Source organism: Anomalospiza imberbis, chromosome 4 (assembly GCF_031753505.1).
Source record: "Anomalospiza imberbis isolate Cuckoo-Finch-1a 21T00152 chromosome 4, ASM3175350v1, whole genome shotgun sequence".
Classification (NCBI taxonomy): Eukaryota; Metazoa; Chordata; class Aves; order Passeriformes; family Viduidae; genus Anomalospiza; species Anomalospiza imberbis.
The window spans coordinates 51,793,624-51,819,401 of NC_089684.1; the positions used below are offsets into that span (position 1 = coordinate 51,793,624).

The 25,778-nt window shown below is 39.4% G+C and overlaps 1 protein-coding gene across 14 annotated transcripts in view; it reads left to right on the top strand.

Annotated features, from left to right (window-relative positions):
- Positions 1-552: 552 nt before the first annotated feature.
- Positions 553-25,778, top strand: part of ADD1 (adducin 1) — a 61,904-nt gene continuing 36,678 nt past the window's right edge. For 13 of the 14 annotated variants that reach the window (XM_068188521.1, XM_068188528.1, XM_068188523.1 and 10 more), the window contains exon 1: positions 554-712. The gene's annotated coding sequence lies outside the window, so the exon portion shown is untranslated. Of the gene's footprint in view, positions 713-25,778 lie in introns of all 14 variants that reach the window. The other variant, XM_068188526.1, reaches the window with a different exon arrangement.

Here is a 25,778-nt window from a genome sequence, read left to right on the forward strand (position 1 = left end):
GGAGGCGCTTGAGAAAGCTCTGGCCAGGCCGCTCCGTACAGGCTGTACCATATCTGCACACTTCCCGAAACAAGCGCGCGGCTTCTCGCCAGCCTGGCATTTCCCATCCGGAGGATATTCCACTGATTAAACTCCCTCGGTTGTGGCAGGTGTCTCTAGCCTGAGTCCTGCCCTCCTGGATCGCCCTGGCCTTGCTCTGAGCTGACAGCGATCGCCACCGCCACGGCAGCGCGATAACGAGCCCTTATCGCAGCGCGTCCTCGGCGATTAGCGATGTCTGCCCGCGCCTATCTCCCGGCCCGCTCGAAGATAAGCTTCCCAGGCGCCGCGCCGCTCCTTTCCGCTGGGATCCAGCGGCACAAGAACCCCTTTCCCTGTGTCCGAAGGCTCTTCCCAGCCTGTTCCCGGCCGCCCGGGGACCCCCGGAGCCGCGGGACCCGCCAGGGGCGGCCCGGCCGCACCGCCCCTCGCCCCCCGCTCCCCTCCGCCAATGGGAGAGCCGCTTACTCGTCGGACGCGCGCTCTCCCGCCAATGGGCGGCGCCGTTGTTGGGTTTGCGGGCTGTGGAAGCCGCACCCTGTCGGGCGGGGGCCGCTCGGTGCCTGAGGGGGCGGCGGGAGCGGCGGGAGGCGGGGACCGAGACAGCGACAGCCTCGTCGGGGGACCGGCCGCGGCGGCCCCTTCGCTCTCGCCCGTTCTCGTCTGTCCTCGGGTGAGCGACGCGGCGGTGACGGTGCGGAGGAGGCTGAGGGGCGCAGCCAGCGGCCGGCGGGCTATGAGGGGGAGACGGGCGCTGCGGGGAGGGGAGGAGGGGGCGGCAAGGAGACGCTGGGGCGCAGACACTGGAACCGGCTCGTTCAGCCCGGAGGGGAGCGGAGGGGGCTGTGTCTGCCTGGAAAACGTGGCGGGGTGTGCGGAAAAGCCATCTGCGCGCAGGGTGCCTGCGGTGAGGGGCTGCGGCGGGCTTGGGGTCAGCGGGGAGGCGGGGGCAGGACGAGGGGCTGCGGGTGCCGGCCGGGATGGGCGGCGGGGCTGAGCTGCGGGGGCAGCGTGCTGCCAGCCCTGCCTCGGGAGACGCGGTGCCCACCCCGGGATGCTCCAGCCGCCGCAGGAAGCGGCCGCTCGGTGTTGGAATCTCCATTGCACCCAAGCGCTGCGTCTGCCGGCGCTGCCCCCGCCGCCCTTCTGCTTCACCTGCCCCTTCCACCCGAGAGGTGACCTGCGGACCGTGCGGGGCGGAATGCGGGCTTCGGAGAGTCCAGGTCGTCGTCCGCAGAGGACGTAGGAGCGAAGGAGGATTTGGGATGTGTGTGTGTGGTGCTGGGGATTGGCGGGGCACCAGCGGCAGACGGGCAGCTGTTTTGTTTCCTCTGCTGGAAGGGGTGTCTACCTTTTAACGTTTCTGCTTTTGATACAAAATGTCACATGCCTTTCTGCACGTAATTGCTGCACACTCGCTGTGCTGCTTTTAGGGTTGATTCTTAATCTATGTTGGCTTTAGTTAAAACTACCAGTTAGGGAGGGGGAAAATCCAGTCAAGCTGGAAAAATATCCACGGCTGTGTCGAGATGGGGGCTAGGAGTAGCACTGCATTTACATCTTTCGTGTGATGCTGCTGTAGCTCTGTGGTGTAAGCTCATTGCTGGTTTTGTTTTATTCTTTGCATTGTGGAAAGTTGCTATAGATCACAACAGTATCGTAAACCAAAGGTATTCAGTTTTCTTGCACTGTAACTTACGTTTTTATACAGAGCTTTAGAAAATATGTCTACCTTGAGCTTATGAATTCTCAAACTGCAACTGCTGCTGGATAATTCCTCGGTGCTCTGCTGAAAGCTACAGGTATCTCCCTGCAGACAGGCTGTTTACAGCTCTGGTTCTTGTAACGTGACTGTATGTGCCAGTGGAATTCTTCTCAGTTCTTAATTGTCACAAATTCCGTTTTTTGGTGTTTGTTTTTTTGTTTTTTTTTTTAATAGAGCAAAATAATTTATTTTAAAGGCATACAAACTATTTCTAAGATTGGCTTCCAATTTTGTTAATTAAATATAATGGTATAAAAATTCTGTTTCTGAGTAGGGAAATACTCTTTTAAGAGCACTTGTGTAATAAATGAGGAAAAAATGCAGCTATGCACTAGACTTCTGAAACAGGTGGCTTTGGTGTTTCTTTATATTCAGTAAACAGATTTGATGCCAGCAAATTTGATATAATCTTGAGTGAATGTAATGATCTGTATGATTTGCCTCATAGAATTTAAACTTGGTGGTTTTCTGAGGAGAGTTTTGAGGAAGAGGCATTTGCAAGTTTTTACATCTTTGCTGTAGCAAGATAATATGTGCATTACTGTGTTTGCATGTTTAAATGTCTTGTAGTTTTACTGGTATGAAGTTCTATGCTGGGAACAGTGCTTTTTAGCCAGAAACTGTTGTGTTGACTGAATGTTTTTTCCCGTGGTAGATGATTATAAGTGTGAAAAATTTGAATGTGCTTCATCTGAAGCAAGTATTTTTGCTGGCATGTTGTGCCAGTAAGTTCATTAGAGTATGGTTCAGTAATGCTGCAGAGTGAAGGAGGTCACTTACTGAATCAGTATTTTTCCGTGACAGTTTTTTTAGATGTATCCAACAGAAAATGACTCAACTCTTCTCATTCTTTGAGATTCACCATCAATATTAAATGTTATTTTGCATGTATGAAGTAGGCCTCTGAGCGACCTGGTCTAGTGGAAGATTCCCATGGCAGGGAGTTCAGAACTAGGTGATCTTTAAGGCCCCTTCCAACCCAAACCAGTGTGTGATTCTGTGTATGGAATTGGATCATCTGGTGAAATTAGGTAGAGAAAACCCCTTTGAGCACTGAGAGACTTTGACAGAAGTAGAGCTAAAACTACTTCTGCCCCAAGTCTTGGTTTTTTAAGTGTAGTTTCACAGCATGAACTGCCTTAGCAAATCTCATCCAACATTCCATGACTTGGTATAGGAAGAAAAAAAAAGAATTTTTAAGTAGCCTATTTTGTTAATAAATAGAATAAAATAATAGAACTGAAAGTTTCAAACTAGGAGAAGACTGCTTAGCATGTTGATTGCTATTATGCATACAGCTTCTATGTGACAAGTGCTTCCTGAGGAGCCTAGGCAGTAAATCTTGCACCCACTGCTTTTCTGACTGGTAGAAATACCTTTTTTAATTATTAAAGAGTTGTAGCAGTGGTGAATAGTGAGTAATTTGTAAACCCCAAACTGTTGCTGTGCAAATGAGCCACTCCTGTTTTGAGGGGAAAAATGTGTATTAATAAAACTTGCCCACTACTTCAGTGGAGTGAATCAATTCTTTGCTCTGCAGCAGAGACACCTGAGGCATGGGGGCATGAAGAAAAAACCATGCTGATTTTCTGACTTTGGTGGCTCCTAAATTAGAACTTACTCTCGGACCATGCTGCATCACAGAAAGTGATCTGTGAAATAGTACTGTATCAGTAATTCAGACTGCAACTAAATATTTATTTTGCAGTTTTAAGGTGGTACTTGCTTTATATTTGAAAAGTGATTGTGAGCAGATGTGAAAGTAAGGTTGCTCTGCTGATTCCATTGTGCAGGTCATTTGACATCTGCTGAGGAACCTGCCGAAGCTCTTCTGTAAAGTTATGCATCTTCTGTAGAAACAGATTCAAAAGCAGGTATATTTTAAAAATAGTGGAAGTCCCTAGATTACCTAAGTTAGGCAGTTTTCATTCATATAATTTAATCAGCCTCCTCAGGGGAATAGGAAAATATTACCTAGTCTTGCTACTTATTCAGCATTTCTCTTCAAAAATACTCTGGTTTTGCTAGGGCTGAGAGCAGTAGCTGTACAAACCTGTCAGTAGAGAAAGGTGTAAAATGTAAAGCATGTGAACCAGTTTCTTTCCTGAGGAAAGCTCTTCATTAGAGGTAGTAATGCTTCAAAAGTACTAGTTATACAGATTTTGATCTCTAGTAATTTTTACTTTAAATCTTCCCTTTTCTATTGCTACTTTTTCTCTCACTTCTAAGTATCATGTATACAGTAACAGGGTTCTGTAGGAATGTATGATAACATCTGTTACCATCTCCGTAAGCATCTGTTGTTTATTGAGAATTATCTTGACAATCTTTAGTCAAATTGAAATAAGTAATTGGTTTCTTTCCTCACCACACAGTGGATGTTGTTTACTGTGGTCTTGTCAGTTCAGAAGGTTTAGTGGTTGATAGTTGCAAATGTTGTAGGGGAAGACACTCCAGGAAACGCCTTTTTCAGAAGTACTGCTTTTCAAATCAGATGTAAGCTGAGATGGTGTCATTAGCTATGAGGACTCAGGTTCAACATCTCAACCAACGGTCCTGGTCTTGAATGCGTTCAAGTATTGCTGCTCCTCTGGGGAATTTCGAAGTCTGACTGTTCCTCACTTCAGGGCAAGTAAAGGTTCAGTGCCGAAATGGATTTGAATAACTACTGCCCGTCAGGCTGGCTGACCAATGTGTGCATGCTGGTGCTGCTGCACTGACTCTGACCTTTCAGAGAAACTGAAAACGTTGTCCTTGAAGGTGTAGCCAAACAGGAGTAACAACTTCTTCAGTCCCTTCCCAACTTCCTCCCTTTGACCTTGCTTATTTGATTGCATTCCGAGGAATGATCTCTGCCTGCTCTGCTGGATTCAGTTGTTATCCAGTGAAAGATCAGCCTTTCAAACTCAGATCAGTTGCATTAACAAGTGGAACATCAAAAGAGTTTTTCACTATCACTTATTTGAATGTTTTTCCCTGCAGATTAATTACAAATTAGCATAAATGAAAGCAAATCTCAATTCAGTTTTAGAACTGTGATATTATGAGCTACTCTTTTAAACTGGGATTTGGCATGTGTGCTCTTCAGACTAATCAAACCTTCCTTTGCGTTTTTAATTGACTAATGTCTTTTCTAAATCACTGGTTTTTGTACCATATGTTATGTATGATTTTCAGATCTAGACTCAGGAAGTCTGAAAAAATAAGAAGTAAAATATTTCAGAATTTTGACATTTTGTTTTTCTTTCATACACCTAACTGAAGTGCTGTAAAGGGCTCATGGAAACACTAGTAAATGCAGTTAATCAGTAACAGTTTATGGTATTTTTGATACTTTCAAATCAAATGAGTAGATGATTGTTGTGATGCAGTTATGCTCCAAGGACTAGGGGGCAAAAAAAACCACATCTAGGTTTTTGGTTGGAATCAGTGTACATGTAAAAGCAATTTTGGATTAAAAACTGTAATTTGCCTTAGGAGCCATAGAAACTTAGGGTTTTTTAGGTGTTGTTTTTGATTTGTTTGTACAAATTTCAAATGTGTTATATTGCTTTTTATGCTTTTTATTTCCATCTTGTTTTAGATCTTGAATCTTGAGAGGTCTGATACACTATTTCAGTTCTATTACAGTTTATGCCAGATTAAACCAGAAGGTGTTGAGGAAAATCTTGACCCATGAAAACTATCTTCTCTGTTTTTCTGTTGGCTGTTTTGTGTTGTTGCTGTTTGGGTTTTTTCTTTTTGCTGCTGTTTTGTGTGTGTGCTTCAAATGACTGAGCATAAAGTCACTGTTGGTGCATTGTGACTGTGGAGATGAAGAATAAAGCATAGCCTGAGTTTAGTGTTTTAACAGATGAAGCAATTTCTTCAGGTATTGTCACTGCAAAATATTGATGAAACTCTATCAAGTGTGTACAATTGTGAAGTATCCATTCCACCTAAAATTCATTGAAAAAACATATTGCTGCTGTTGTGCATTAACTGAGAGGTGCTGTATACTTGGCGGTTTTTTTCTCCAAAAGATCTTGTCTAGCAAAGCCTTGTGTGGCGACCTTGAATCAGCACAGCTTAAAGTGTTCCAGCGTTTAAAAGACTGACTTTATTTTTCTCTTCAATTTCTAAAACCGTTAGTTACACCCAGCTGAATTGAACAGGAAAGTGGTGACTTCAAACATAAAAGGTTTCTGCCAGTAGTGAGATATGATGGCCAAACTTGTGTCCTTGCTGCGAGGGGGGCATGGCTCCTGATTAGTTCTGGGAAGCAGGAGTGTGTGTAGGTGTCTCACCTGCAGCCAGTCAGGACACGGGGAGCTCTGACCCAGTCCGAGTGTTGCTGCCACTGGCTTGGCCAGCCTTGGTGAGCCAGTGCTCAGATGAGGGGAGGAGGGAGCACGGCACTCACACAACATGTGGGGGGAACACGAGAACTTAAAAAGGATAAACAGGGAAGCATATGAGACTTCAGTTGGTAGCAAATAATGTTTCATTAGTTTTGTCATTTTTTTCTTGTTGTTTTCAGTTACTGGAAAGGTTTCCATGATTTTCAGGTAAAATTCTACACAGCTAATGTGTCACTCTATTTTTAATGTCATTTCAAATTTCCATATGATTTGAATAACAGATTCAGTGTAGAGCACAAGATTCTATTTTGATTCCAAAGTAAATTTTCTTTCCTTACTGTGGATATTATTTTTAAGTCTACTAGTACATCGCAAAGTGCAGGATTTTTTGATTTTTTGTTTGTTTTTTTTTCTCCACCCTCTTGGGCTTAGAGTAAAATTTATTAGATGGTGAGTCTTCAAAGATAGTCTGGTGATTTCAGTTATAACTGATGACTTAGAAATATTTTGGAATAAATTTGTTTTTTATAGGTGACTTAATGATAAAATGGTGTTTGTTTTTGTAAATTATTTTTCATGAAGTGTTGGTGGCTAGAAATATGCAGTTAACATTTATTTAGATATGTAGAATGTTTATGGTACAGTATTACAATGGTTTTGAATCTATTAATAGGCAGAAAAAATAAATTAATAATGATCTCAGACATTTGCATAGATCTCAGCTGTACATATAAATCTATGGCTTTTCTCCTGTTTAGTAATACAGGGATTTTGGTTAAAAGTTAATAAATTCTGTAGAGCATTCCCAAAGCAAGTGAATGGAGATGGGACATAAGATATCAATCCTTCATCCAAAGGAAAGCTGTTTCATCTCTTATGTATCAAGGAAGGTTGGTGGGTGGGTTTCTGTGCCTTGGACTCAGAGAGGACCATCCTGTTCTTTGATTCTGCTCCACTTGTAAGTCAGTGTCTGTCTGTCTGTGTGGTTTTCCACTTTGCTTTCAATCTCCTTTAGAACTTGCACTGATCTTGACACTGCTGAGTTATGTGGACCATCTTATACCAAGTTTCTTGCCACTCCCCTGGAAGGAGAATTTGTGGTTGTAGCATAGGGTAGCGATTTTGACAGGTGGGATGTCCACTTGTAGATCTGCCATAGTCGTTGTTGTTGACCTGGGACACTTTGACTCAGTTCCAGTCTGTTAGTGGAGATGTTGGTTTAAGGACAGGAAAGGCCAGTGAAGGTGCCTATGTCCCTGCTTCACACAAGTGGAATGACAATCCTTCCAGTATCCTCCTATTTTCCCTCACTGCAGAATCTTGGGGAGGAGCCAAGAGCAGGGAACACAGTGAACAGTTTGCTGCACAACTTGGAAGAAGGTAGTCTCTGAAACTGTCCTCTGGCCTGCCCAGCCACCAGGAAATAAAGAGCGTTTTGGCAGCAGGTCAACGAAAGCCAGAAGTGCTGAACAGAAGGCTGGGAAACATGCTTAAAATCTGAATGTCAGCCAGGAAAGCTGGACTTAGGCAGTCTTGCAAATTATGAGGACAGCCTTATTAATTGAACATTCTGGCTGGTGGAAAAGATGCCTGAGGCTTAGAGTCTTTATGGGTCAATATTTACCACTAAAGTGGGGAGACAACTCTCCACACCTCAAGCAAAGCTCACAATGTCAAAATTAAACCTTTGCAGCTGCATTTGCCACTTCAACTGCAGGTTCAGCGCGTTTGGGATCCTATCTAATGTGAGTGGGTTAAAGCACTGAGATAGCTGCTCTCCCAAAAAGACAGAGACTTCCATTGTTCTTGCCTTTTTAATCAGTCATTAACACATGTGTCCATTTTGTATTTAAGCATTTATTAAAACAACTCCGAAATACTAAGAATGTTAAAAATTGCACAATTTAAAAACATGTGAGTAATTAGTTACTTAGTTTAGCCTGGGTTTGTTTTTCAGAGTATCACCTTTTTGAGGAGCTTAAGCTTATTTCTACATTCCCTGATTTTTGGGGTTATTACTGTGCCCACATATGTTGTTGAAATATGTTAGCTCTGTATGAATGTATGTTCTGTTCTGAAACTATATTTTCAGAAATTCATTACACTCCCAAGTCAAATGGGGGCATATTATTGCCCATTTTCAGTAGTGTAGCTACTCAGGTCACTTAACAAGAATGAGACAGATTTCAAATGGCTCTTTTTCTCTTTTCTTTAATCAGAACTAGACACCTTCCTAAATAATTCTGATATTGGTTGCTGGTATAAAGACTTGTTGTGATACCAAATATATATTTTATGGTAGAAGGAAAAGGTGAGGTAATTCAGTCTGAAATGTTGTATTTGCTACTTTGTTTCTTGTACTACACTTTTGCTTGTTTAATTTAGTCCTTAATTAGATGTGTTTATCATTAATGAATAGGATGAATTCAGTTAATTTGACTGAAACTCAAATCTAAATTTATTCTTTCAAGGATTTGATGATCTGAGAGAGTAATCTGGTAATTTTCTCCTCCCTCCTCTCTGTTGCTATGGTAATCCTAAATTGGAACCTTGTCTCTGCAGACTTTTTTTTCCCCCTTTTCCCCCAAGTAAGTTTTGTAATAGCTGTGCAGTCTATTCTCAAGCCAAAATATTGATAATGCAGGTTTTCTTGTTGTTTTTTCTTTATTTGGCTGATTCAAGGTGAAGCTGAAATTAAGCAGCTTTAATTTGCCTTTCCTTTTTCTAGCTCTCAAGAGACTTTGTGGCATAATTTTTTTACTCATGTTTTAGACAAACATAATTTAGGGAAAAAGCAAGAAAAAAAAACTCAAGTAAAGCAAAAAGACCTAAATGTGTCTGTGTCATAAAAAGCTGTTTATAATTGTAACTGCAGAAGTGAACATTCAAATTGCAAAGTCCATAAGTAGTTTAGCATCCAAATGTTCTTTCAATTCCAGTTAACAGCAGTGTTTAGGGCTTACTTGATCAGGTGCTTTCAGCTACTTCTGGCATTGCTGAACTTCTAATGCAGCAATAAATGCAGGTAATTCTGGAAACTGTATAGAATATTGTGCTCTTACTAAATTTTGATTTTTTTCCATGTAGAAAAAAGTAGAGATAGAAGATCTATCAGGGTTGATAGCAAATTGAAAAGGATCATCAGGAGTAAGCAGAAAACCTGAAGAAAACACTCCATGTGTCTTGTCAGGAAGCATGGGGGTAATGAAATAAGACTAAAAATAATTCAGATACTTGAGAAAGACTATATGGAAAGTTTGCCTTAATTTTCAGTGAAGACATTTTGAATACATGGACATAGGTCATGCTGAAGTGAAGTTATAAAGATGATTTCCATGAAGATGAAGCCCAACTTGCAGGGTGCAGGTTAGTGGAACTGTGTAACATTTACTCTACAACTTTGAGGTAGGTAATTTGTGTAATTAGAGATTCAGTTGCAAGAATTGTTATTAAATGGCAAGGCAGAAGGATATTGGAGGGCTGGAGAGTAGTGAAAGTACTCACAACATTAAGAGGAAAAGGTGATTTGGGATAGTAATTGCATCATTAGTTTGACCTTAATATACAGAGATTTGTTTAAATTTAGAATGAAAAGCTGTTCTGTGTGGAGGTAAGATGAAAAAGGTATGAAGTGATACAGCTCCCAACAGAGGAAGATTTGTCAAAGAAATCTAATACCTCTTTTTTGCAAGATCCCTGACTTCTTGGAGAGGATACATGGTTAGAGCTGATCCCTTGTAACTTAGTAGTCATATAATGTGCAATATGATTCCATGTAAAAATTAGAGGGATGTTTTTGTGACAATTGATGTTGAATGGTGACAGGATGTGTCAAGTATGGATAGAACTTGATGACCAGTGGATGATATTTTGGAACTATGTAAGTAATGGAATTTGTCAGGAACAATTTTGAGACTTAGTATTTTCATTAAAATCATTTATCCATTCCTACTTCTCATGCCAATCTCATGATCTTCATCAGATGTCAAGCATCACCAATACAAAAGCAGGTTTTGCATGGAACAAAGGTGAGACCTTAAGACATGACCAGTAGGAAAAGGAGTCGCATCGAAGAGCATTAAAGGAATTGTAACACTTCAGGATGACAAATCTATCAGAGTTAGCAATGGAGATCTGTATTAGGATAACAAGTACACTGTTGTTGCCCTGCTGATATTTTTCATTAAAGAAGTAAAGATGTATTGACGTTTTCTGGAACTGATGAAAGCTTACATCAAAAGCTGCATATAGTTCCAATAACCCACCATCAAGTAAAAAGGACATTTGGACTAAGAGAGTGTCTTGTTTGATCTGGGGAAACAAGGCATGGAAGAGGTTGCTCTTCATAAAAAGAGTGAAACAACACAGGTGGGTAAAAAGAGCTTTTTATGCTTGAGGTGTAAGAACAAATGGGTATAAACTATCCAAGAACAAACCTAATCTGGAAATTAGAAAAGATGGTTCCTAAGCAACGGAGGCATAGGAGTCTGCAACAGCCTTCCCTTAGGAGTAGTGGAATAAGGCTGTCTTTAAGATGGAGCTGGTTAGCTTATGTAAGGAGGGGGGAGGGGATGTAATGTCATTTTCCACCCTGCCTTGGATTTGAGCTGCTTGACCTGGAATATCTGTTTGTTTCCAAGATTCCTGTCTTTAACTAAAGATGGTACTGGGCAGATACTGCCCAGACACCACTGGGTACATGAGTGGTCTCTTTCTTGAACAAGTGCACCAGTTGCATTCTGAGGTATAGAAATGCTTATATCGGGGGATAATAAATGTTAGACAAGTAGGATGTTTTAAATATTGTTTAATAGAATATGCTACATTGTGTTTTTTCTAGTGCCTATATATTGAGTTTTGCCTTAAGAAACCTCAAGTCAACACAGCATAATTCAGTAGATTTTGTAATGAATCCTGTATTGTTTTCTTCTCCTTCTGTCCTCTGTGATTGAAGGGAGCTGCCCACAGCACGTGCACAGCTATGTCATTGTCTTCATATTTCTCTGGAAATTCTCCTTCGAGCTGCTGAAAAATAACTCCCATTGGTGCAAGCTGAAGGGTTGATGTGGTGAAAACACTCTATACCATGTTGCTGTGTGTTGCCCTGTTGTTTCTGTGTATTGTCCTAAGACTGTCCATCTAATAAATTTGGAATATTATTTTTTTAGGAAGCATTGTGCTTTTGCACTAATAAGAGACAGTCCTGTATTTCCGCCTTTTAGAAACTGATGGTTTTAAAGGAGACTTGACAAAGAAAAGGGTTCTACTGTGTTCTCCCTGACAGAAGAACACTAATTGGCAAATTGAGAAATTAATGTTGCCTGAGGTTGCAATATTTTTCTAATTTATTCAATTGTTAAGACATGTTAAATCATGATTTAATTCCTGCTGAGGTATTTCAGACCCAGGAGGGAACTTGTAAACACTCATTTGGGCAATTGTTTTGTCTATATCAGTAGCTTGTATTACTGGATGTGGTTTTTATATGTGCAGAAATACACTAACTGCTTTGTGTTTTTGTCTACTCCATCTGTGTTACTTTTTTGTTCTAAATGTTCATCTAGAAAGCTTCATTTTAGGAAGGAAGTTAAAGCATGGAAAGTGGTTTGGATAGGACAGGTTAGAAATTTAATGATGTTTGAAAGTTTCCTTCCTGACTGTCCTTAACGTGTTTTATTGACTTCCCTTCAGCTGTTAGTTGAATTTCCTGTTGATTTTTTGGTCTAAATAATTGCCAAAGCAGTGTCTAGTCCTCTCTGTGTGCTAAAATGATTTTTCTTGATTCATAAATGTGAAGCTATTCTAATGTTTTCAAAACTAATGTAGAAGACTGAGAACCAGATCTTATCCCTTTAAATTGCTGTATTTACACATAGTGATTAGTATAAATGGTAAATAATTACATGGGTACAATGTCAATGACATAAATGGTACTTTGCACATGTTAAAGTGTTAGTGTTAGCTAAGTTACATCCCTAAATACAACTTTGAGAGAACAGTGATTGACAGTTAAAATAATAGTTAATACTTTAAAGCTTGAGTAAGTGTTCATTGTTATGTGAATATTGACTAAATTGCATTTCACCTGTTTTATTATTTAGACATTCTGTCTTTTCATTTATTGTGGAACAGGTGTGGACTGGAGAGAGTCTCATGTACTAAAATAAAAAAACCCAAAGTCTGAAACTGTTAGTCAGTAGTCTCCAGAGCATGGATGACTTAGCAGATGACATCTCAAGGCTCTTCTAATGAGGAGAATTTTTTTATAAATACTGGCATTTTGAAAGAATGTATTAATGTGTGTGCCATAAGAAAATTCTACAAGGTGATTATCTTGACTTTTTATTCTTGAAGTATGTTTTTCAATTAGACTGTATCAGATTTGTCATGGTAAATGAAAAGGTGTCAGATTAAAATAAATTATATTATAGCCTTGGAGTAATAGAAATAATAACTGAAAAGTCAAACAATTCTTTTCTTCTAATTTGTTTAATGCACATGACATTGGCAAACTTAACAGTTTCCTTCTTCAGGTGAACCAGGTAATATGTTTGTTAACTGATAATATACAATTAAACACCAGAGAAAAGGAAAAGCTTTCTGGCTGTATATTAATTTTTAGACTTTTTTTTTCTTTTTAGTCCTTTTATCTATCAAAATTGAAGTGGAGTATTGCTCAGTTGTCTTAAATTGAAATAATCTTTTATTTATTGTGTGCTCTAGAATAGCATTCTCTGCAGATGTGGCCTATGCTATAGCTAGTTCTGAAAGGGATGCAGTCCATGTTGGAATAATTTGTATTTTCAGCAGCGTGGTTAGTTCTGGCATTTTGGTCTCTTATTTCATGGGAGTCACGTCAACTATTTTTTTAATATTGTCTCTTGTTAGCTGGTGCCACTTTTCTAAAAAATAACTGTCCTTAGAGGTAATTTTTCATGTTGATGCTGTGTCTCACAAAGATAAAATTTTAACTGTTTTGTAAAATGAATGTTCATGTTGCTATGCAGTTTGATCTTTGGAGGATAAATCAGACAAAAGTTATTTCCCTCTCTTCTCCCAGAGAAGAGTGTGTGTATATTCTTTCCAAGACTTGCTGATTTAGATCAGAATCCCTGTGAAAAGATGTTGAGGTGTGGCTTGTGGAGAGGGTGGGGTCTGTAGCACCTGTGCAGAACAAATTTGCAGCAGAGAGACACTGGACAATGGGTGGTTTGGCTTTTGTTGCCATAAATTTCTTCCTATGTTCTGAAAGTTCTAGAAAAGGGAAACAAGTTAATTTGAGGTGAGTCTTGTATAGCTTGCTTGAGACTTGGAGGAGAGCAGGGAACTTAAGGATGACATCAAGAAAGTTCAGGGGTGAGGTTGATAAGGGACTCATAAGTAAGAATAATTTAAGCTGGTGAGATATATTTCTATTGTGTGTCATTGGATATCTTCATAAAACCATCTGAATTTCATCAATGTTGATAGAAGTTCAGGAGATTAAAAGGGGGAAAATAAAGTATTATCTGTCTGTTATTAGCTGATAGATTTATGAAATTACCCAATGTCTGGTACTAGTAGAAAATAAAATAGTAGGCAAGTATGATGAATGTGAGAAAATGAAGGTGTGTTTTGTTTGGAGAAGACAGAAGAGAAAAACAAGTAAACAGAAAAATACATTGATCTAGTAAGGTCAGAAACAGGTTTAAAAATCTGGATTGCCTTACACGGGATTTCTGTAAGATTTTTTTACACATATTATGTTTACACACTTTAAAAATAAAGTTGCATTCTATCTTAGCCCATGGGACTTTCTGCTATGAAGTATTGTTACAGTCAAGAGCTTAGCACAGTGCAAAATAAGATGATACATTTTATTTCAGCTATGCTTGGAATGTTAGAACATATGTAACTTCTGTCATGGTGTAAAGCATAAATTGTTACATTGCTGCAGGTGTGTGTGTTATTCTGTTCTTAAAACTGCACACAGGCAATAGTTAATCAGGATGTTTTGAGAGTTTAACCATTAGTATGAGTTTGATAGTTTTTGCCCCTTTAGACAAAGTTCTGACATTTGCTTATAAAACCCCAAATGGTTTTGACTCTGACAGTTACAAAAAGTCCTTGTATACAAAAAAGAACACTACAGAATCTCTTCCTAATGAAACCAAGGCAGTTGGCTGAATAAACATCAGGCTTTATATTTGAACATTAGAATTGCTGGGCTTGTTTTGGTTTAAAAAAAAGCTTTAAGATCTGCATCTTCTAATTTCTAGCTTCAAAGTAGGTGAAGCTGAATGGCCAATGTAAATTACATATATCTTATGTGGGGACTTCTGGGACAGACTTCATAGAATATACTGGTTTCTGGATATGCATAGAAAGGTAACTTAAAAATGGGATAGTAAATGTCATTAATCATGGGGCCCTATAGAATACATTTTTGAAAGATTTCTGTTGTATTTCATAAGCTTTGTTAGATGCTTTGTTACTGAACAACTCTGACAAAGTGGGAGTTGCTTGAGGCCTAATATGCACTTAAGTACTTGGATGTGTTAGATCCTATTGAAATCCCTTGAGGGCAGGAACTTCTGTTGAACAGATGTGATTGCAGGTTTGGATTGGCAGGTCCCTCCCCTGCTCTGTCTGGCAGCTCCAGCATGGCCACACAGACAGATGTGTAGACTCAGCCTTGTGGCCAGCCCAGTGCGGAAATGGCTTCCCACAAGGAAGAGTGAAAATACTACTGTGCTCTGGAGAGAGCATGATGCACTTAGACTGTATGGAAAGAAAGGCTTATGGAGTAGATTTTTCTGCATATAAAATACCACTGTTGTAAAAACAAATACCACAGTTCTGCTTTAATGCAAGCGGTTATTGTTTCCATTTGACACAGTTGTTTGGCTCATCTCCGTGGAGAGCTGCTTACCAATTTCTAAGGTTTTGTTGAGATCAGTAGGACTTGACATGGGCAGAAACTCTGGCCCGTTTCCAGCTGCACGCTGTTTGGAAAATTGCTTTAAAAGCTGGGTTGAGAATTCTGGCTTTGAATGCTACATACATGTCATGGTGCTTTGCAATTTTTGATGCCAGTAGCCTCTCAGTAAACTTGAAAGAACTACACATACATATTTTGGCAATAAAACAGTGGCAGGTGGGTTTCTAGAAAGAGTTCATTTTACAGCTTGAGTCAGGAATGAAAGTGCTTAGTACTTTGTGCTGTGTGAATTATTCAGGATCTTTATCTGACTCCCAACTGATTTGACACATCTTTGTATCCTTGATGTTCATTATTTTAACTTAAATTTCTGTTTCTGGAGTTATAAGCCCTATACTGCCTAGGCGTGATTTTTAGAACACAGTGGGGAGAAGTCTCTGGTCACTACTAGTCAAACATAAACAGGAGTACTGGTACTGTATTTTTACAAATTTTCTAGATATTGGTGGTGGTAAGGTTGAAGGTGGGAGTACATCTTGTATGTGGGTAGAATAGTTGTTGCTTGGATAGGGATCTGAATAAAAACCAATAAACTGGATATTATAGCCAGTGAAGTTTGTTTTTGACAACCAATAACAAGACAGATATGTGAAAACACTTGGTTTTTTCCTATTAATCTTCAAATGTTTGTCAACTAAAATAATCCCTGCCTAGAGATGGTCTTTAAAATTAGCATTACCCATCCATAATATGGAAGCAGGGTTTTGTGTCCAACTGGAGCCTTTCATATTTTACATTGGGACTTGAATTCAGTATGTCCACAATGCCCAGAAGTACAGTTTCAGTTTTGATCTTTTGGGTTTAGTAAGGATTTCAAATTAGTTTTGCAGAACACTGAGGCCATGCAATATTGTTGTGACCTTTGGATACTTTGGTGTGCATGTCTGTCTTTAGGTAATATTTCAAAGCTGTGTGTGTGGAAGAGAGGAGGGAGAGCTGATCTGCATCTCCTGGGGTTTTGGAGTCATGGCTGAAAACACCAAAAGTGTAAATGCATCCAGCCTGGCCTCTTCAGGGCAGGCAGCCTTTCTGATGTGCCAGTTTTGTACCAGCAGAGTGTGAGTTGCTGTGTCAGTTTACCTGGTTGTGGTGTACGAGGCTCGACAGCCATTCTGATCCTTGTCCTCCTGCAATGCAAACAGAATCTCTGGGCCAAGGTTGGTGCCTGTCCTGCTGCTTTGTTCTGTTCAATTTTCAACCGGGTAACCCTCTGCACTTCAGGTTGAAAAGTAAAGAAATAGATCTAGTAGAAAGTGTGAGAATGGCTGAGATTCCTGAAATATTAGTCCAGGCTTCTTCTCATTCTGAAAGTGTCTTCACTAAAATGGCCATTAAACACTGTGTGTGCACGGTTTGCAGTGACTAGAGAAACTGGACTGCTGCTTTTCTCTCCAGATATAATTCTGAAACCCTGCAGAGGAGTAAATAACATCTTTTTGCCACTGTCAGGTGGAAACAATGAGAATCTGAGCTGGAAGAGAAATTCTGGGTTTGCATGATGTTAATTTATGCAGCCATATTCAGTTGAGTAATACTTGCCTGACAGGGGAGACGGCACAGTCAGGAAGATGGTTTTCTCATGGTGTTTCATCTGTTACCACGTGGGTGTACATGACCCCTGAGGTTTACCCAGAAGTAGGAAACTGCATAATTTTTGGGTGGGGAGCATATTCACACTTGCCTATGAAAAAGAAAAACATAGATAAGCTGCTCCTAAAATAGAGCTCGTAGGGGTTTCTTGACATTCTATTTCCTAATATGGAAAGAAGAACAATCTAATGCAGGAAAATGAGTTCTAGTAACACTTTAATTCACAGTTGATATGTTTTAATCTGTAGGTTAAAGTCATCAGGAACATTCTGAGAGATGGAAAAGAGAATACTCTTGGCTTTGGGAGCTGTGCAATGACATGAACTTTGTCTTACTGTCACTTCTGGGACTTCTATGAATATGGTGTTAATATCCTTCGTATAGGGCATGTATTTTAAACACTCTGCAGAAATGTTTAGTGTAAGTTAGATAAAAGATGGTGTAACCACTGTCTTCCTAAAAAATTTCAGCTATCTGAAGGATGTACAAATATCCACTTAAGCACTATGCAAAATATTTTTTCTGAACTTCAATAACTCTGACTACTATCTGTCTATTTGGAAATAGAATGACAATACATATATGAGGTTCACATTTCAGAACTGTTTTTATGTGCAAGTGCAGTATAAGATCTCATATGGAAGGTTTATGTCAAGATTATTACTTAGGTTTGCATTCTTCAAAGATATTTTTTTCCTCCTGCATACAGGCTTTTTAAAACTGTTCAATTCTATTGTGTTAAGAGAATAAATTTTGTCATAATTTGTGTTATTTTCTATCTTTCTCTCCCTCCCCCATCAAAACTGGGAAGTGCTATTAAAGAACTGGGGGGTGTCACTCAGAAAAATCCAAGTTGAACATGAAAGAGAAAGTAATGAAAAATTCAGCATCTCTGCTGCCTTCATCTGCCTCATTCAGGCCTGCTTGAAATCTCTAATCTTCGTATTAAGCTTCTTCAGTATTTATGTGCTTTGATTCACTGTCTTCTTGCTTGAACTGGTAACACACCCATCCACAACATTTGTGCTGCTTATATATCAAACTTGTTTGTTCCAGTGTAGTGCCTGCGCTCTCTAATCATGTAGCAATTTCTGAGTTACTTGGGTACTCTGCCAGAAAAAAAAAGGTAGAATTCATGCATCTAGTAATGAATATTCAGGTTAGTTCTATCTCAAAAATCTCAACTAACCAGTCTCATAATAATGCAGGGTTTTACTTGTGAGGCATGTGCTGTAGGATCTCTGAAGTTGTGGGTATATCAGTCATGAATTCATCAAGAGACTTGAATTTCTCCTTTTGGCAGTTTCCAAGTGGTGGCATATTCTGTTACATCCTTCCGTGTGTGCTTTCCTAATCTTTTGGAGGAGCTACACTAATTCTTTATAACTATGTTAACATTTCCTGAAAAATGTAAAGAAATTCATTGGATTCTGAAATTTGATTGTAAGGGGTTATTACATAATTTTGAGTAGCAACGAGTGCTGCCAGAGTATACTTACGAGTTACTGTGTCCTTGCCTCACAAATCTGTCAACAAAATGGAATATTGTTTAAAAAAGGGCAGGTTTAGTCTACCTCTGATTCAAGTAAAAATGGCATAATGAAGTAAACACCTTAGGAAAAAAAGGCAGGGGTGTAAGTCAAAATCTCTGAAAGCTAATTATCAGTGTTGATGGATAGGCAAGTTACTATTATTTTGTTCCAAAACTGTGTATCTCAGAGCAGGAGCAGAGAAAAACACAAGCAGGGTTAATGTTTATGAAGCTTTACCATCACAAATTTAGTTCTCATTTCGTACAACCTAACTTCAATGACACTGTTCCTTATTGTAATATGTAAGGAACATACTAATACTTTTTCAGCCTGGAAAGCAAAACTGAATTGCTTATGCATTTTTTGTTTGCTCTTGCTTGAATAGGAATGTCTTGTCTCCAAATCAGGATGTGTAAGAGTTTCAGTAAGGGCTGTTATTAAGGTCTAATAATTTCTGGTGAATGAAGAAATTGAACTAGACTATTTAAATTTTAAAGTATTTTTTTTCAGAACTCTTCCATAAAACCCACAACCAGAGTAAACTGAAAAGCAGGATCATACAATTCATGTGCTTGAATTTTAACATTTTAGTTTGTTAGTAGACTTGATTAAGAACACCCCAAAAACTTCACTCTTTGTTTATTAACTCCAGTAGGTCTAGACTCACATTCAGATGTCTTGTGGATAAAACCCCCATACAGAATCTTTTCATACTCACCTTTTTTAAACATTCCAGCTTCAGCTTCTAACCATTAATAATAAATGGAAATTTTTTCTTTTAGGTGTGGTCTTTTCCATATTAGAGGTGAGATAAAACAAGCTGAGTCTTGGTGTCTTTGTTCCTGTGTGTCCATAGGCAGTTCAGAGGGATTTTGGGCAAGCCACCTTCACTTACTGTCTGTGGGGTTTGTATCCTCAGAATGTAGTGTGGGATTCCCCTTAACAGTCTGATAAATTCTATGGCTGACTTAAACCCTTGGAATGCAGTGGTTTTAAATTTGCTTTAACATTGTCAATGCAATTGTATTTAAATCTAAAATGACCTGAATTGAGGTTTTTGTATCTGATCAGTTTAAGAGTTTATCCCAGGACATCTTCTGTTCCAGAGGGTAGTGTCCAGATGACTAAATCAACAGATTCTTCATTCCAGTTTCAGAAATTTTTTCAGTGTTTAACCTAAATTAACATTTAAGAAACCAAACCCATAAAATAGCTCTCATGCTTGTACAAAGTGAAACTGTAGCATTAACAAGTCAAAGGCAATATTTTTACTATTTGTATTTAACTGAGGGAAAAAGAGTCTAAGTGCTTTTCTCTCCTCTGTTAATAAAGATACCAAATGTCATCCAGCTGTTTTGGAAGAAGTTACTGTTGCAGAGTAGTTCAAAGGGTTAAAGGACATTGTTCTGTTCATTGCCAGCATGCTTCAGAGATCTCATCCCTTGCTATTCAGTCTCCATGAAAATAACTGGATGCTGGCCAGAATGGGGCCACTTTGCCTAAGCACTGCTGCATTCAGTTGATCCTTTATGCATTGTGATACTGATATTTTAGGTGAGAATACTTAGAGTTACTAAAATTTCTTGCATTTTTAAAGTATCAAGGAAGTATCTATTCCTGTTTAAAAATGAGTTTTAAGTTCTTCTGTCCTTTGTAGGAGCTTTTGTTAGTCATAGTGCTTTTTTGAAAGGTTTGACAATGGGTGAGCATTATAGTTATTTTACATTTTAAACATAAGTTTTTTGGGGTTTTTGTATTTGTGATAGCATTGGGTATATGTGTGGGATCTGTTTTTTCCCTAGACACTGATCTAGTATGACCTTCTTGGAAAACCCAACAAACATGTAAATAAAAGTATATTTTCATGTCTTATTTTAGAATGTCCAGTCCCCTTTATTTAAAAGAAGGGGAGTGCTGTATAGGTAATACCATCAGAAAACTAATGAAAGCTTATGGGTAAAGGGAAACAATGCTACTGTGGTCACATTGCAGAGGGAAGGGGCTTGTTCATTTTGCTTATTTTTGCTTATTTACCTTGTCACTGAACCTACAGCAGCATGTTTTATCCAGCTTGAAACTGATGCTGTGTGCAGTGTTCAGAGGAGCTCTGGAGTCTTCTGCCTTCTGCTTCTGACCTCCACAGTTCTCATGCAGCACTGCAGCTTCTCCATTGCTGTGGGAAGAGCCTCTGCTGTGTCTTCTTCCTCCTGAACTGCTGTGTCAGAAGTACCCCCAGGTTTACAGTGGACAAGGTAAAACCTTGTCCTTCATCACAGGTCCTAACCTAGTTCTCATTGCTGTCTAAAGCAACCACTGCCCATCTCTCTGAAGCTGCTGTTCTGTGAAGCAGCAGTGGATTGTTCTCTGGTAAATGCAGATGGCTTTCCTTCTGGGGGCTATGTGGAGTACTCTTATGGAATCTGGGGACTTCCAGGGCTTTAAGGGTGTTGTTTCCTAGGAAAATCTGATTTCAAATTCTTGTATATGGAAATTATGGACATTTTCTTACCTGATTAACTACATTGGCAAATTAAACATCTAATTTTGCTTCAGTACATCGGTGAGTTTCTTTAAGAAACTTATGTGTGCATTTGTGTCTTTTTACAAGTCCAGTCTTGGAGTTAGAAGTCTAGGAACTTTTATAACTTCAGTTTAAGGCCAGTGCTCATTTTTGGGTCAGACATGCTGGTCAAGCTTTACTTCTTGGATAAAGCTGGGGCCCTGCCCTTGGAAAGCTGGTGATCTGATTTGACCTGCGTTCAAAAACCTCAGGGCAGTGGCTTATTGGTGTGTTTGGTGTGAGGCTTGGGAAGTGCATGTGGGTTCACAGAAACCTAAAAATAAGCAGTATTTGGGTTAAACCTCTTTATTTCTATGGACTAGTGACCCTGATAACAAAAATAAATATCTGTTTAATTTCTGGTACTGCTGCCACCATCCATGAATTTTAATAGTGTGAAAATATTTTACGTTGTCTTGGTACTTTCTGCACAAGTAGAGGACGAAAGTGTAAATTAGTGACTTGACTCACTCTCGTGCAGTTCTGTTCAGTGTGTGTAGCTGAGTCTCTGTGACATCAATGGTGAATTTTATTGTCCCAATAAAGCAGGCTGGAAAAATACTTGGCACCAATGTTTTTTTTTTTTTTTTAATTGTCAATAAGGCATAGAGTGATGGTGTTTCCAGTGCAACCCTTTTTATTATACAGGCTGTTAAACTTAACATTTAAAAAACATTAACCTGAACAAGTCAGTTTCCATGGAGTAAACTGCTGAATGCATCAAAGAAGCCAGTGAGACCTGCTAAGGTGTTTTGAAACTTTTGTAGGTTTTGTAGCTGAAATTTCTTGGTTAAGGTATGCTTGAATGATTCAGGAATTTGCATTTTGTGCTACTGAAGATAGTTAAAAATAAGAAGAGTTATTCTACCTGTTCTGACAGAAAACCTGTCCTGATAGCAGGTCTGATCAGTTTGACCTGAGTGTAGGAGAAGGATTAAGGAGGATTTTTAGTTCTGTCTCCGAGTCTGACATTCAGTCTCCAGCTGTCACCAGCCTACCAGCAAAGGAAGGTGCTATAAAAAAAAAAAAGTGTTGGAAAACTGGAAATGCATTGGAAGCTGCAAATAACATGAACATATTGTGCCTGTGGAACTTATTTTTCCCAAAGCCAAAGAAGGAAGGGCAGGTTCATAGATTTCAGAGCAGATTCTGATCTCAGTGCAGACAGGTAGTAGAAGGAATTCTGGAAGTTGTATTAAAATGTGTTATGCAAAGGTTTTAAAAGCTAAGTTATTGACTCAATATTGTATATATGTGGTTAGGAAATTTCCATCTCTGTTCAAGGGCAAATGGGCCTGTTACTCACTCCCGAGTGTTACATGTCTCCATACGTGTGTTAGCAGGACTGAAAAGCCCTGTCACCTCTGTGACCAGTTAATCTTTCTGGTTCACCAAATATGTCAAGCTACTGATCCTACAAGTTACACTTCTACTCTCCAGATTGTTCTTGCAGCCCTTCTGTGAACTCTGATATTTCATGTCTATTATTGAAGTGGGTGAAATAATATTCTAGTAGTGGGCTGTTTTTAAAGTTAGGGAAGGTCATTTTTCTACTTCTGTTTTCCTTTGATTTTGCTATTACAGTAGAACACCTGGCCACAGGATAATCTTGAAAATTTCTGTGTAGTGGTCTATGACAGATCCTGATTTCCCTTCTAATTTGCCTTTTCAGCATTGAGTATTTCTGGTGTAATTTTTGTCTCCATTTGTACTCCTTTGCACTAGCTGTGTTAAAATGCATTTATGATATTACACTATCATTAACTAAAAATCATAGAATCAAGAAACTTACTTGAATTGGAAATCAGATTTCTGAAATAAAATTGCAGGCAAATCAGCTTCAGTACTATTTGGCAGTGTAATTATAATGACTCATTTGGGGGGCTCTGCAAGTGCAGGTTTTAATCTCAGTGTTGGAGTAGCTTCATAAAATAAATTTATCTGAAAAACAAGCTCTGAACAATAAAACAAGCCCATGTTTTTCACTGAACTGTAAGGAATTATTTCTGGGGCTAATCGACACCAAAGCAGGGGGAAGAGGTGTCTCCACTGCCATAACTACCGTTGGTGTTCCTCTGACAAGAAACAGTGGAAAAATATATTATGAGCTTGCAGAATCCATACTTGCTCTCTGTGTCTGAAGAAATGCAAAAGACACTGGTGGAATTCCTGTTTTGACATTTGCATGCAAATTTTGTGATACATTTGTGGAGCTCTTAGAGTTTCAGCAGAAAAGCTTAGGTGTCTGTGGTTAAAGATATTCCTTTAGAGAGTTTCTTTGTGTTTTATGAACAGTGTGACATTATGTTTTCTGTTATCACTTTCCCTAATCTTTCATGAGTTTATGCCCTGAACACTTCCAGAAATGCTGTATGAGAAATGTATGGAACTAGTAGATAAGTCTCTGAGTCAAAGAAGTGAAAGCAAGGTAATTTTGATGTTGAGTTAATAAGTAGGTTTGAAACTGTTAGTTTTTCACAAAATCTTTTGATGCTAGAAATGGCAGTTCTGTTGGTTTTTGGTTTGTTTTTTTTTCATAAATTGCTTAGCAGAAAAATTGGATAAAGGAAGGAGTGGAAGAGGTGAAGTCAAATTTAAGACTGGTAAGAAACCAGGAACCTTGTCAATAGGAGATATAAGTTAACAGTTTGAAGAGGATTTTTTAAATCTTTATTTTTTAATCATAATTTTGATTTTTAGATTTGGATTCCTTACCATTTTTAATTAACTTGGAATGAGCTCTTAGAAATTTGATCTTTCCATCATAAATTAATAAATCATGTTAGGGTTTAACATGAAAATTGTATCAATGGTGAGCAGAGACTGCAACTGTACCTTCTAGTGAGGGGAAGAACAGCACAGTGTGCTGCCCTGTTCCTCCCTGTGCGTCATTCTCAGCTTCCTGCAGTGTCCAGTCTCAGGGATACAATGCTTTTCCAGGTCAGGGAGGAGAGTTGAATGATTACTGTTTCTAAAAGTTTGATACTTTTGACCTTTTAAATCCTTTATTAAAAGCAGGGAAATAACCTCTCTGTATTTTAGCTTTTTAATTGATTTTAATTATTTTCTTCTCTTTTGTTTGTAAGGACTGAATTATGAATTCTGACCCGTATATACTGAAACTTCTGCAGAATTTAAACAGCTGTTTTTAACACATATCCCAGCTGAATCTGTCCACCTAAATTCTGGCAAAAATCTTAGGTGGGCTTTTGCTAAGTAGAATCATAGAACATAAAACAGCCCAGGTTAAAGGGATCTCAGAAGGTCATCTGAGCCAACCTGTTGTGGAAAAGGTAGCCCAGATGGGATTATCCAACACACTGCCCAGTTGTGTCTTGAATATCTCCAGTTGATGGAGATGCCACCATTTTCCTGGTGAGAACATTCTGGTGGTTGTTCTCAGTGTAAAAAATGTCTTTCCTATATCGAGGTGAAACCTTTTGTGGTGTAAATTACCCTGAGTTCCTGTGTCCTCTCCATGTGGCTCCTTGTGAAGAGAGAGCTTCCTTCCATTTTGTAGCCAGCTTTAAATTCTGGGAAAGTGATTATGCAAGCATTCTCTTCTTCAGGAAGAAAGAAGAGGACCTAACTCATTTAGGCTTTCCTCATAGAGTAGGATCTACAGTCTTTGATCATCTTCATGGCTTTAATGTTGACCCTCTCCACTCCATCTGTTCCTTTTTTTGAACTGTGGAGACCACAGCTGGACACAGGAGTACTCCAGATGTGGCCTGACAAGCTCTTGGTAGTTTGGGAAGGTCACATCTCTCATCTCTGCTAGTGGTGCCCCTGTGGGTGATACCAGCATCTGGTTTGCTTTCATTGCTGCAGAGCTTCACTGCTGACCCCTGTTCAGCTCTCATTATGCACCAGGACCCCCAGGTCCCCCCCAGCCAAGGATCCCAGCCTGTGCCAGGCTCTTCGGTGTCATCACTGCTGCAGGACCTTGCACTCGTCTCTGTTAAACTCCACACTCCTCTTGGCAGCTCCCTGTTCCAGCCTGTCCTGGTCTGTGAGATGGCTTTCCCTGCTGACGTGTCCACCTCACCACCCAGTGTGGTGTCACCAGCAAACCTGGCAGTGCTGCTCTCAGACCCCTCATGCAGGTTATTTGTGGTCATGTTGAAAAGTGTGGGTCCCAGCATCATTTTCTGGGAATGCCCCACTTGTGCCAGGCTGCCAGCCTGAGTTAAACCACTGACTGGCACTTTGAGTGCGCCCTGTGGGCCCGCTTCCTGCCCGTTTTGCAGGCCACCAGCCGGCGTCCTGCTGGTTTGTCTGGGAGAACGCTGTGGGAAACAGTGGCGAACGCTGGGCTGAAGTTTGTTAAACAGTATCTGCTGCTCTGCCTAGTGTACAGAAACTGGAATTTTGTTGCAGGTGATCAGATTAGTCTGGCATGATTTGCCTGTCGTGAAACTGCTCTGGCTTTTCCCAACCACCTGCTTCACAGGGCTTTGGTAAAGCTAGACAGCAATTACTTTGTTTTACAACCTGGTGCAGTTATCATGGAGGCTCCTTAAATGTTCTCTTAACACAGCAGCTTAGCCTGGTTTTTTTTTTTGTAACCTTGAGATCACTCACTTCCCATTGTGCTAGGGCTCTGATTTCAGTGTTTTAGAGAAGGTGAAAATAGGAAATAATTGTTTACAGTCTTTGGATTTCAAATAAAATCAGTCTATTTTTGTTTCCTTGTTCTCTAACACAGCTTTCTTTTTGAACTATTGTCGTAGTTACTAAAGCATGACATTACAAATATAAAATACAATACTTTTGGTTATATAAACTTATTGCTGGATTTCTCTAAATTTTAGAGTCCATATTTAACTTGTATTATCTGTGTTAAAAAGCAAAATGATGGTGCCTGCATTCAGCATAAGAAAAATAACTGTTCTTATTTGTGGAATAGTCTCTTCCTGTTTGAAAACAAAGAACAGAGGAAATTCTGAAGATGCATAAGATTGGGAACATT